This window comes from Gossypium hirsutum, chromosome A06 (assembly GCF_007990345.1).
Source record: "Gossypium hirsutum isolate 1008001.06 chromosome A06, Gossypium_hirsutum_v2.1, whole genome shotgun sequence".
In the NCBI taxonomy this organism is placed as follows: Eukaryota; Viridiplantae; Streptophyta; class Magnoliopsida; order Malvales; family Malvaceae; genus Gossypium; species Gossypium hirsutum.
Genome location: NC_053429.1, coordinates 106,423,117 through 106,436,582, shown reverse-complemented (window position 1 = coordinate 106,436,582; position 13,466 = coordinate 106,423,117). Strand labels below are relative to the sequence as shown.

Here is a 13,466-nt window from a genome sequence, read left to right as displayed (position 1 = left end):
GTTGTATAGAAGCTGGAGCATGGCTCTCGGCTCCCTCGGACTCATCTTGAGCTTGATTGGAAGATATTTACTATATTCAAAAACAATTTAAACAGTTAAGAGATGTCACACTATCAATGTTCAAATAATGGCATGTATAGTGATACTCAATATGTTCTACTGTAGTCCTAAAACTGACTAAACTGTAGCTCTGATACCACTAAATATAAAACCCCTCACCTATATCCAATGCCGAGATAGGGTTCGAGGTGTTACTGGACTTAAACCTTCTCCAACATACAAAACTGGGTTACCAAAATTTGCCCAAAATTAAAACATTTCAAACACATGCGTACCATCCCTTATATAGGCCTTCGAGGCCTAAAACATACATTGAGGTGGTTCGGGAAAAAACCAAGAACATTCAATAAGCTTTGGGCAACTTAATAAATTCTCTTACTTTAGTGAGTCACACGCTCGCGTGGGTGGGGCCGTGTGGTCACACACGTCCGTGTAGCTTGGGACACGCCCGTGTGTCTAGCTTGTGTTTCAAATTGACTTAAAATTTTAAGTGCAGGGGACACACGACCATACCACACACCCATGGGGGTGATCCGTGTGTCACACACGGCCTAGACACATGCCCGTGGGTCTACCCGTTTGGACCTTGTAGGGCTATTTTCCAAGCCTTTGGTCACCCTTTATCAACCAATCACACTTATAGGTTATCTTAATACATAATAAGGCCAGATTATACACTTACATATAACCTTGATAAACCTAATTGCATGTAAACCTCATATCATCGGCTTTATACATGTTAGGTTAATTCCCGCTTTGTATTAAGGGTTTCCATGTCTCATTGACACATTTAAGATTGGCTCATTCTTATAACTCATTGCCAATTATAGTCAAACCATGTCATGTAAACATAAACATGCATAGATTTGTAGGTCATATCCTACTTCAAAATGAGCCAATTCCCATGGCCATATCTAAATAGATGTGTATATCTTTACATGTCTTTATTATGGCTAATCAAAATAAATATGTAACAAAATAAACCAAGAGCCCTATACATGCCATTGAACAAAATAAAAGTGCTTATAAACCAAAGCTAGACTAGTTGATAATATGTTGACTCTCCAACCGTCTTCCAATCTTTACGAGTCCTCGAGCTCTGTAAGATAGGGAAAAAAGAGAGGTAAGCATTTGCATGCTTAGCAAGCCCGAATAACTGGAAAGTAAACTTACCGATTAATTAGCTTACAACCATATTAAGCAAATAAACCAACAAGAATGAAATAGTTTCCCTATCACATGCATTCAATCAATAAGTTAGTTACAATAATAATGCACCATGTAATTTGTCTTAGATGAGCTCATCATTTATCATTTCATTTATATACATCATATTAATCCGTTGAGTTTCTAGGAAATCTCGATGGATTATCCATTATCCGTCAAGTCATAAGAATGATCATTTCAATATGCACTCCCGCGAATCTTACATCTTACGGCGGGATAACCAGTCCAGGCTAAATCCCCCGTATCGTAAACTCATAAGGTGAAGTCGGGATTACCAGTCCAAGCTAAATCCCTTATAGTGACAAGCACCCTTAATGAGCTAGGATCTGAATTACCAATCCAGGCTAAATTTAGACCCTAATCGGATTACCCGTCCGGGCTAAATCCACAATGCACACATATTCTTCGGGAGGCTAGATCACTCAAGGAACACCTGTCCGGGCTAGATCCTTTTTATATTTGAGATCAACAGATTAACCGTTCGGGCTAAATCCTTTCTACGACACATGCAGGATCTCAAGTCATGTAAGCCATGGTTTATCCATTAGATTTCCTTTTCAACCTTAATCGGGACATTGATCAACATGTCATTATTAAGGATGTATTTCATATATTTTCATGTCATCATCAAATGCAATTACCATACATTCATAAATCATGCAATTAAGCATACTATGAGTTTACTTTAAGTTATTCGAACTTACCTGGTACTCGTCTCGGTATCGTGTTTCGGTTATTCAGAAACCTTTCGTTTTCCTCGATTAGCCTCCGAAATTTGTTCCTCGGAGTTTATAACAATAAAAATAAATCAATAACACCTCACATTGTACTTTTTGAGCCTAAATTTTAGCCCCGGTCCAAATAACCGTTTTGCCCCTAACCTTTCACATTTTTGCGATTTAGTCCCTAGGCTCGAATAATGGAATGCATGCAATTTCTATATTACCCAAGCCTAGCCGAATGTTCTTTCCTTTATGGCAGTCCACATTTTTCCATTATTTCACATTTCTACCTCACATTTTACGCCTTTTGCAAAATGGTCCTTTTTAGGGGTTTTTCATGAAAATCACATAGGAAAAGATGTTTACCAGACATCCAACTTCCATATTCCTCCATAAACCATCAAAATACAAGTAACTCATGCATGGGTAAATTTCTAAACATGAACCCTAGCATGAAATATGGGTAGAAATAGAGAGAGTAAGCTATTGAGATTTAAAAATACGAAGAACATTAAAAACGGGGCTTGGGAGCACTTACTATTGAGCTTGAAAATGTTGAAAATCCTAGCTATGGTGACTTGAGAATTTCGGCTAGACAAGGAAGAAGAATGGCTGATTTATGCCTTCTTTTACCCATTTTATTTCATTAAATTGCCAAATGGCCAAAATGCCCTTAAGCCCTTTCTTTAAAATTTCATCCATACAAGCCAATTTTTGTCCAAAAACTTAGAAATTGTCAAATTGCTCCTCAAGACCTTCTAATTATTATTCTAAAGCAATTTCATACAAATTGCTTCTAAAAACCATTTTTTTCAATTTCTTCAATTTGGTCCCTAATGTCCAATTGGACACCTTACTCAAAGAATTCCTTCATGAAACTTTAACACATGCATATTCTCATATTCTAGACCTCATAATAATCATAAAATAAATATTTTGATATGGGATTTGTGGTACGAAAACCACTGTTCTGACTAGGCCCTATTTCGGGATGTTACATCTTTGGTCACCTTCTAACAACCATACACACTATAGACTTTAATGGTATCTAACATGACCTAATTATACTCTTAAATAGCCTTGGCATAACTCATTGCGTGTTAACCTCATCTCATCGGTTTAGTACATGCTAAATTATCATTTTCGTATTAGGGATTAACATAGCACATTTTACGCTTTACACTTAGGCCATATTATAACCATATACCAATATATGCTAGATCCACTCTCAAGTTATTAGGTCCCATTTCATACATCCATCCATGATAACCCTCATTATCATATCTCATGAAACATTTAAACATAAACATGCATCATTAGTAGGTTTACAACCTACATCAATATGAGCCATATCTCATGGCCATATACAAAAGAATAAGTATACCATTTAAGCCCTTACATTGGCTAGCCAAATGACACATATAACAAAATAATCAAAAACCCTATACATGCCATTAAACAAAATAAAAGTATCTATATACCAAAACGGAACAAGTCGATAGTGTGTTGATTCTCCAATCGTCATATAATCTTCACGAGTCCACGGACTCTGTAAGACAGGGAAAAAGAAGGGGGTAAGCATTTATATGCTTAGTAAGTCCGAATAACTGGAAAGTAAACTTACCGGTTAATTTGCATACAACCATATTAGGCAGTGATTCCAACAAGCATGAAATAATTTCCCTATCTCACACACTCAATCATCAAGTTAGTCTCATAACTATGCATCATATCATTAGTCATAGATGAGCTCCTCAATTTAATATTTCCATCTCTATTTCTCATGTTAGTCCCATTGAATTTCTCGAAAATCTCAATGGATAGCTCAATTACCGTTAAGACATACAAGTGATCATCTCAAGTACGCACTCCTGTAAACCTTACATCTTACGGTGGGATTACCAATCCAGGCAAAATCCCCTATAGTAATAACTCATAGAGCAATGTCGGGATTACCAGTCCAGGCTAAATTCCTTTTAACGACAATTGCTCTCATGAGCTCAAATCTGAATTGCCAGTCCAGGCTAAATTCAGTCCTGAATCGGATTACCCGTCTGGGCTAAATCCTTAATGCACTCATATTCTTCAGGAGGTTCGATCATACAAGAGACACCTGTCCGGGCTAGGTCTTTTCTATTTTGAGATCATCGGATTACCCGTCCAGGCTAAATCCTTCTCTGCAACTCATGTAGGATCTCAAGTCATGTAAGCCATAATTTAACCATCAGATTCCCCTTTTTATTTCAACCGGGACATTTATCATCTTTTCATTTACACTAGCACATTTCATGGATTATCATGCAATAAATATCTAAATTTTCATACATTCAAGAACATGCATTATAAGTATATTAAGAGTTTACTTCGGGTTATACGAACTTACCTGGTAGTCGTTTCGAATTCGTGCCTCAGTTATTCTGAAACCTTTCGTTTTCCACAGTCGACCACCAAAATTGGTTCCTCGTGGTATATATTATTAAAATTTGATTATTAATACATCACATTCTTCGATTTAGGCCAAAAACTCACCCCCGCCAAAATGACCATTTTGCTCCTAACCTCTCACAATATTTACAATTTAGTCCTAAGTCTCGTATAATGAAATGCATGTAATTCCTTGGCTACCTAAGCCTAGCCGAATGTTTTTCACAGTTATAGCAGCTCACATTTTTTTCCTTCATTCTATATTTCTTTACCCAATTTCACAACTTTTACAATTTAGTCCATTAAGCCATTTCTATGAAAAACCACTTAGTAAAAGTTGTTTACCATCCCTTAAACTCTCATATTCCTTCATAAATCATCAAAGCACAAACATCTTATGCACGAGTAATTTTCTAAACATGAACCCTAGCATGAGATATGGGTAGAAATAGAAAGAGCATGTTAAGAGGATTTAAAAAATACGAAGAGCATTAAAAACGGGGCTAGAGAGCACTTACTATTGAGCTTGAAATGTTGAAAACCCTAGCTATGGAAAGCATGCAAATTTCGATAGCATGGAAAAGATGAATGACATGATTTTGACTTATTTTTCCCTTTTTTATTTTTTAGTTAACCAAATGACCAAAATGCCCTTCCTTGCTAAACTTTCATAATTTTCCATGCATGCCCATTTTTGTACAAAAACTTAGAAATTGGGTAAATTACTCTTTAGGTTCCTCTAATTAATATTCCAAAGCAATTTCAATCAAATTGCTTCTAGAACCCAAGTTTTGTTACTTATTCAAATTGGTCTCTAATTTCCAATTGGACACCTTACACCTAGAATTTCTTCTTGAAACTTTAACACATGCTTATTCTCATATCCTAGACCTTATAATGATCATAAAATGATTATTTTATCGTCAGATTTATGGTCTCGAAACCACTATTCTGACTAGGCCCTAATTTGGGATGTTATAGCACTTATAGATTTTATTAATGGTTGGTCGGTGTAAGGTCACTTAATTTAAATTTTAAGGATGAACTGGAGTCAGAAGAGGCAATGGGGGTGGTTGTAATGGTGGTTGTGGTCCCATAGGATTTGTTTGCATAAATTGTGCAAACCACTCATTCATTAATCTTAAAAAATTACACGATTATCACTTCTTAGTAGCAAGGATCAAGATATGCTTCGACTTGCTCCTTAATCAAAAATAGGAGCATTACTTTTAACCTCATCATTTTCGACACAATTAGATTCGTTTGACATCGAAAATCTATAAAAGAAAACATAGTTAGATCGAATCAAAAGCTTCACACAAAAACTATGGTTATTCTAGCATGTATTTCTAGATTCAATACATAATATGTTTTATCCTAGAACTGGTTAAACCATGTTCAATGTAACACCCTTAACCCATCTTCATCGTCAGATAAAAGTTGTGAAATGTTAACATACGAATCGTAACAGTGAACCACAAAAAAATATCAATTAAACTTACTTATAAATTCTAATAACTATATATAATCATAACAACCAAACATAGTTTGAACCTTAAATCATGTCTACAAAACTTAGAAAAAAAATCATTTTGGAAACAATCTGGGACTAATTTAAAACAAATTAGAAAGTTTGAGAAAAAGTTGAAAAATTGAGAAATAGAGATTATACAGTCATGTGGCCAGGCCGTGTGACATAGACCAGATTGTGTGAAACATGCACCTAACGTAATAAATCACACATACCATTTTATTAATAAAACACTCTTAAAATATCCTAAGTCATACCAAAACAAACAACCTAAGACTCCTAACCAACATGTCATTTTAGGCACCTCAAATCATACCCATCCATAATGAACTACATGTACACCAAACATATAAGTGTATATATTGATTGAGTCATTCATTCACAACCAAGGACTAAACTTGTTTTTACAACTATAGAACTTCCATTTATAAACATAAACTAGATACCATAATCTGTAAATAAATTAACAAAAAATAGACCTATATACATGCCACAATTACCCACAATAACTACAAAAGTTCTACCGAATAAAATGATGATAGGTGTGAGCTTCCTTGCTGATTCGATCGACACGTTCTAAGTTCCAAAAATCTACAAAAACAGATAGAAAGTAGTAAGTATACCAAATATTCAAAAATAATTCAAATTGATCCATTTTAATAATTGCAATACGCAACAATTACCAAAAGAACTTGATCCATATATAACCCTCAACCATTTAGCAATGTTATTCAGATTATTAATATAACTAACTCAAATATTTCAGCCACCCCAGATTTCACGAGCAAAACTTCCATTCATCAATTGGACGATTATGAATTCAAAGTTCAATTTCATGAGAGATTTAATTACAACTTTTGTTAACATATCTTCAGTATTTAACCCACCAGTATTTCTGATAAAAAGTTCGTAATTCACTCAAATATACTAATATAATAGAAATATTTGGTTTTTCCAAATGGGTCAACCTACGCAAATAATTGCCTGGCCAAACGTTAATGTCCTTGCTTAGGGGTGTTATACGCAAGCTTGCTCAAGCTAATCTTGTAGCTTGTTCAGCTTCATAACCAAATGTCAATGTCCTTGCTTATCCCTATGGCACTAGATAAAAGACAAAAACTCTTTTAGAGTTATTCGATCAGACTTTTTTAATGCTTAGTGACAATCCACTTTATAATACTTCTTCACCAACTCATGACTTGGAAGAAGTTTATGCTTGTGGATCAAATGTAGCTCATCAATTATCATTCAAGGAGAAATATATTCAATCAAGCGACAATTTCACTCCAACATCTCCTTCAAAACCAAATTTTGAAGTGATTAATTTCATGACAACTGACACCATTTGGAAGAACAAGTGGCACCTCTAGTAAAAATGGTGGAGAGTCTTATTAGAAGTCTTAAAATAGGATGACTAGATTACTTTTATGAAGGGAAGGATTCTTGATCTTACTAAGAAATTTCAAATTTTCTTAATCAAATATGTAAAACTTATTCCAAAGTGTTATAAATGCAAAAAAAAAGGATGTTCTTAAATGACTTAAACAATTCAAAAAGTTCTTTTAGCATCTCTAAGACAATCCAAAAGCGTTTCTAAACCTTACAAAGCATTTCTTAGTCAAAGTATCAGGGCTTAACCTTCCAAGTATCAATACCTATAAAACAGGTTCTAACAAAGCTTTTGAGAAGTGTACAATATCAAGACTTATGTAACGAGTCTCAAAAATTTGGAATCCAAGTATCTATACTTGTAAAATAGTAAGCACAAGCCTTTTGAGAATAGTATATACTTAAGATTTACTAATTTATAAAGACTTACCCTTAAGTCTTGAGACTTGTTTGTTTGGTCTTGAGGCCTCAATATTTCTAACAACTATTTTCAGCCAAGTCTTGATACCTATCCTCCAAGTATCGAGTGTTGACCTTGCAGATTACATTAAACACATGAGATTAATTCTTCCAATAGCTCCAAATGTCAAAAAATAAGATACACGAGATAAATACAAGTCAAGAATAATTAAATACTTAAAGAGACTCCAAGCATCAAATATGAGATAAAAGGTTCAAATTCCTTATTTTTTGATTTTTCTCTTAATCATAATTTATATAATAGTCCATTTTCAAGTGGTACTAGAAATAAGGGTTTAGGAATCCCATTTTTCAATGATCAAGTTAGTAAATATTATTTATTAATAATTATGAGTATATTATAGTGTTATATTAATTTTTACTCCAGTAATTTTATTGAATGATTAGTAATTAAGGCATAAGGACTAAATCGTAAAAACTATAAAAGTTAATCTCTATTGATTTTTATTAATTAAAAGGATTAAATAGAAATTATTCAAGGATTTAAATGGAAATTAGGCCATAATATATTATTATGGATGGTTTGTGCATGATTTTAACAATTGCCTTGTTAAAAATTAACAACCATCAGAATCTCTCTGGAAATCTAATTCACTACTCAACTCACACTGAGCTTTCTTAGCTTGTAACTCTTTATCAGCTTCCTGAGCATTACAAATCTGTTGAAGAAAAGTTGGTATAGCTCTTAACTCTACTAGAATTGCACCATCATGAGATAGGGTTAGTCGTGCATTCATTGCTCTCAAAGCAAATAAAGACTTTCTACTCAGGGCATCGACGACCATATTTGCCTTACCGGAGTGATAATCAATCACAAGCTCATAGTCTTTTAACAATTCAAGCCATTTTTGTTGCCTCAAATTCAAGTCTTTTTGGGTCATCGGATGCTTAAGCTTTTATGGTCTGTATAGACATGACATTTCTCCCCGAATAGGTAATGTCACCAAATCCTCAAAGCAAATACAATGGCGGCTAATTCTAGATCATGCGTAGGATAGTTTTACTCATGGGGCTTCAGTTGCCTTGAATCATAAGCTACTACCTTGCCTTCTTGCATAAGCACACAACCTAGTCCACTCAAGGACACATCACTATAAATCACAAATTCTTTCCCTGATTCCAGTTGTACTAACAATGATGCCTTGGTCAATAACACTTTCAAATTCTCGAAGCTCTGCTAACATTTTTCTGACCATTCAAACTTGACATCTTTTTGAAGTAGTCTTGTCATAGGAGTGGCTATCATAGAAAACCCTTTCCCAAACCGTCTGTAATAACCGACTAAGCCCAAAAACCTCTTAACTTTAGTTACATTCCTTGGCGGCTTCCATTCGACAATAGCAGAAATCTTACTGGGATCAACTCATACACCATCTCCTCAAACAATGTGGCCTAAGAACCCGACCTCTCGAAGCCAAAACTCACTTTTACTAAACTTAGCATACAACTATTGGTCCCTCAAAGACTGCAAAACAGTTCTCAAGTGTTCGGCATGCTCTGCCTCATCTCTAGAATAAATCAGAATATCATCAATAAACACCACAACAAACTTATCCAAATACGGCTGCAAAATTTGGTTCATTAAATCCATTAACACAGCAGGAGCATTCGTTAATCCAAATGGCATAACAAGAAACTCATAGTGGCTATACCTCATTCTAAAGGCAGTCTTAGGCACATCAGACTCTTTAACTCGTAACTAGTAATATTCGGACCTCAAGTCTATCTTAGAGAACCATGTCGCTCCTTTTAGCTAGTCAAACAAGTCATCAATCCTTGGAAGAGGGCACTTATTTTTTATTGTCATCTTATTGAGTTGCCGGTAGTCAATGCATAATCTCATGGAACTATCCTTTTTTTTCTAAAATAATACGGAAGCACCCTACAGTGAAAAGCTTGGTCTCGCAAAAACTTTGTCACTCAACTCTTGCAACTGTAACTTCAATTCTTTCAGCTCAGTCGGGGCCATCCTATATGGAGCAATAGAGATAGGTGTTGTCCTTGGCATTAGCTCAATATCGAATTCAACTTCTCTATTTCAATTCCTCCGGGAATACATCCACATATTCACATACAACTGGGACTGATTTGATTTTCAACTCAGATTCCTTTGTATTCAATATGTATGTCGAATAAGCTTCATAACCTTTCCTCGTACATCTCTGAGCAGTCATTGAAGAAATTACCATTGGCGACTTATCGGCATCATCTGATTCGACCCGAAGAATCTCACCATTTTTACATTTCAATTCCATAACTTTCTGTCAATAATTCACTATAGCATCATGGAGTGTCAACCAATCTATACCCAGTATCACATCAAATTCATCAAAAGATAGTCAGCCAGAAAATAATGACCTTTAACCATCAAAGGGCATTTCTTACATACTTTATCAACTATCACATGCTTTCCTAATACTTTATCAACTATCACATGCTTTCCTAACGGGCTTGACACCTTAATTATAAATTCTGTAGACTCGAAAAGTATATTCATACTAGATGCTAATTTCATACACACATACGAATGAGTAGAGCCAGGGTCTCTCAAAGCAATAACATTAGTATCATAGAGAGAGAAATTACCAGTGATCATATTAGGAGAAGTTGCATCTTCGCGTGCGCATATGGCATAGGCCCTGACTGGAGCCGTAGCTTCAGATCTCACTATTGTATCTTGTGTCAAGTTCTTACTACTAAACCTATTCCAGGCATTTCTCGAGGGTCTTCCCCTAGAAGCTGTGCCACTCGACCTCGAGTTCTGAACTCTTTCTTTCTCTACCATCTCTGGGCAGTCCTTAATATAGTGGTCTTGAGAACCACACTTGAAACAAGATCCCTCACTCACTCTACAGGTTCCAAAATGACATCTACCACATTTTTGGCACTCACGCTTGGAAGGTTTAGCATTACCCACACTTGACACCGATGTAGCCTGAGATCTAAAACCCAAATTCTGCTTTCTACGGTTCCCGTATGAATGTCTAGCTGACACATCTGAATGAGAGTACATCTCTCTAGATTGCTTAGACTAAGATGGCAATGACTTACTCATGTGTCTCTTTCTTGTATCTCTTGCCTCAGACTCGGCTTTTCTCTTTTCTTTGATCAACTCCTCGACTTTAGAAGCCCATTCAACGAGCATTGATAAACCATAATTTATACATATTTTTACCCCATGTTTAATGCATTTTATAGATGATTTCCCATTAAAATTGGTGAATTCGGTGATCCTAATGCTTTAATTTAATGTTTTATGCTTAGGAAGCATAAGAGAGTGAAAGGAACGAGAAATGGGCCAAAAATGGAGAAAATGGGCCAAAGTACGAAATCAACACGGCCTGGACCTCCTTACATGGGCAGACCACATGGCCGTGTCAATTTGGCAGGCTCGAGCACAGCCTAAAGTAATCGCACACGGGCGTGTCACACGGGTGTGTCCCTGCCGAGCCCAAGTTGAATCCAATTCAGAAAAGGCTAATTTTGAAGGCTCTTAGGCATTCCAAAGCCTATAAATACACCCTAGAGGAGGAAGAAAGAGGGGCACATAGGGAGGGGGTAAAAAATTACTCCAAGGAAGCCGATTGATCCATCTCAGAAGCTGGATTCATCATCAAGACTGAATATCTCTCCTCAATTTCCCCTTCAGGAGTTTTGGCTTTTTTTTATGTTTTGTATTCTTTATTATTCTGAGATGTTTTCTTATTTAGTTATGAACTAAAACCCCTAAATACCTAAGGGGAATGAAACCTAAGATGAATCTTGTTATTATTTTCTGAATTGTATGATAAATATTTAACTTGTTCTTAATTATGTCTTCTTAATTTTTGTTTTGATATCCCAGGATACTGATTCAAGATAAGCTCTTATTCAGAGGAGGAATAGACTCTGTCTAAGAGTACATTTTTCAAAATTAAGCGGAGTTGTTTGCGCGCCTAGACATAGGGTGACAAGATTTTACTAGATTAGGGTGAAACCTAATAAGAGGATCCATAGATCGAGTTAATGCAACCCTAGGGTGTTAATTGGAAAAAGGTCTCAATTATTCAATCTAGGGATTAGACGTTATTATTCTCGAATAGGGATAATAACATAACTTAGGGATCTGTACGGAACAAGTTAAATGAATAAATCGTCCGATTCGGAACCAGAATAACAAGTACAGTCTAGGTGGATTTTTCCTTAGGTATTGTCTTAATTCAATCGATTTTCCCAAAAGAAATTCCCCAATTCCATTCTCTATGAATTCTTAGTTAAGATAATTAGTTAGTTAAACCAGAACCTCTTTATTCTTAGCTAGATAATAAAAAGACAGTCATTACTAGTACTTTTAGTTCCTTTGGGTTTGACAATCCGGTCTTGCTAAAACTATACTATTGTTCGATAGGTACACTTGCCTACATCGCGATAATAGTTAGTTTCAAGAACGGTTAATTATAAATATTTAAAACCTATCACGAAATCATGCGATCAAGTTTTTGGCGCCGTTGCCGGGGAACTAAGATATTAGGAACACTCAATTTTTATTACTTTAGCCATTTATTTTTCTTGCAATTTTATTTTATTTTATTATTTATTAATTTACTTTTTTCTTTCTCTTGGCAGATTTTTATAGTTTATGACTAAAAGAAACCCGTTAAGACCACTACTTTTTGATAAAGAAATCGATCGCACAATTCGCAGACATCAAAGAGAAATAAGGCGAAGCTTAAATACACAGAGAACGAGCAAAAGGACGATACTAAAGCCCCAACCAAAGAGATGGCTAAAAACCAAGACAATCAGCTACCTCCTGCAATTGCGGTTAATCAAAATCTTTCTCCACGCACTATATATGATTATGCTAAACCTTCTTTAACAGGAACTGAATCGAGCATAGTTAGACCTACTGTAGCCGCAAATACTTTTGAACTAAAACCTAACACTATTCAAATGATATAGCAATTTGTTCAGTTTGATGCTTTGCGGGATGAGGATCCCAACGCTTAGCAAACTTCTTAGAACTATGCGATACATTTAAAATTAATGGTGTTTCTGATGATGTCATTCGTCTTCGTTTATTTCCTTTTTCATTGAGAAACAAAGCTAAATAGTGGTTGAACTCATTACCACAAGGGTCAATCACTACTTGGGAACAAATGACCGAAAAATTTCTATTAAAATATTTTTTGCCGGCTAAAATAGCTAAATTACGTAATGATATCTCTTCGTTTGTACAGATGGACTTAGAAACTCTTTACGATGCATGAGAGAGATACAAAGACTTACTGAGAAGGTGCCCTCACCATGGGTTACCGCTTTGGCTACAGGTGCAAACATTCCATAATAGCCTAAATCCTTCGAATCGACAAATGGTTGATGCAGCTACTGGCGGAACCATCAATAATAAAACACCTGAAGTTACCGATGAGTTTATAGAGGAGATGTCATTGAATAACTATCAGTGGCAAGTCATGAGGACTAAGCTAACTAAAATAGTAGGCGTTTATAACGTCGATTCGGTTACTATGCTGTCAAACCAGGTAGAACTTCTAAATAAAAAGATAATGGTTTACTTGGTTCTACTCAGGTACATCCAATAATGAGGTACGAGACGAATGAAGGAGGAGCATGCACAGAGTATCAACCTTTCA

General features: G+C 35.5%; 1 non-coding gene across 1 annotated transcript; it reads right to left on the bottom strand.

Moving 5' to 3' along the window:
• Positions 1-13,019: 13,019 nt before the first annotated feature.
• Positions 13,020-13,126, bottom strand: LOC121230960 (small nucleolar RNA R71). Its single transcript, XR_005929032.1, has one exon. It is a non-coding gene; the product is annotated as a small nucleolar RNA R71 (small nucleolar RNA).
• Between the last annotated feature and the right edge of the window lie 340 nt (positions 13,127-13,466).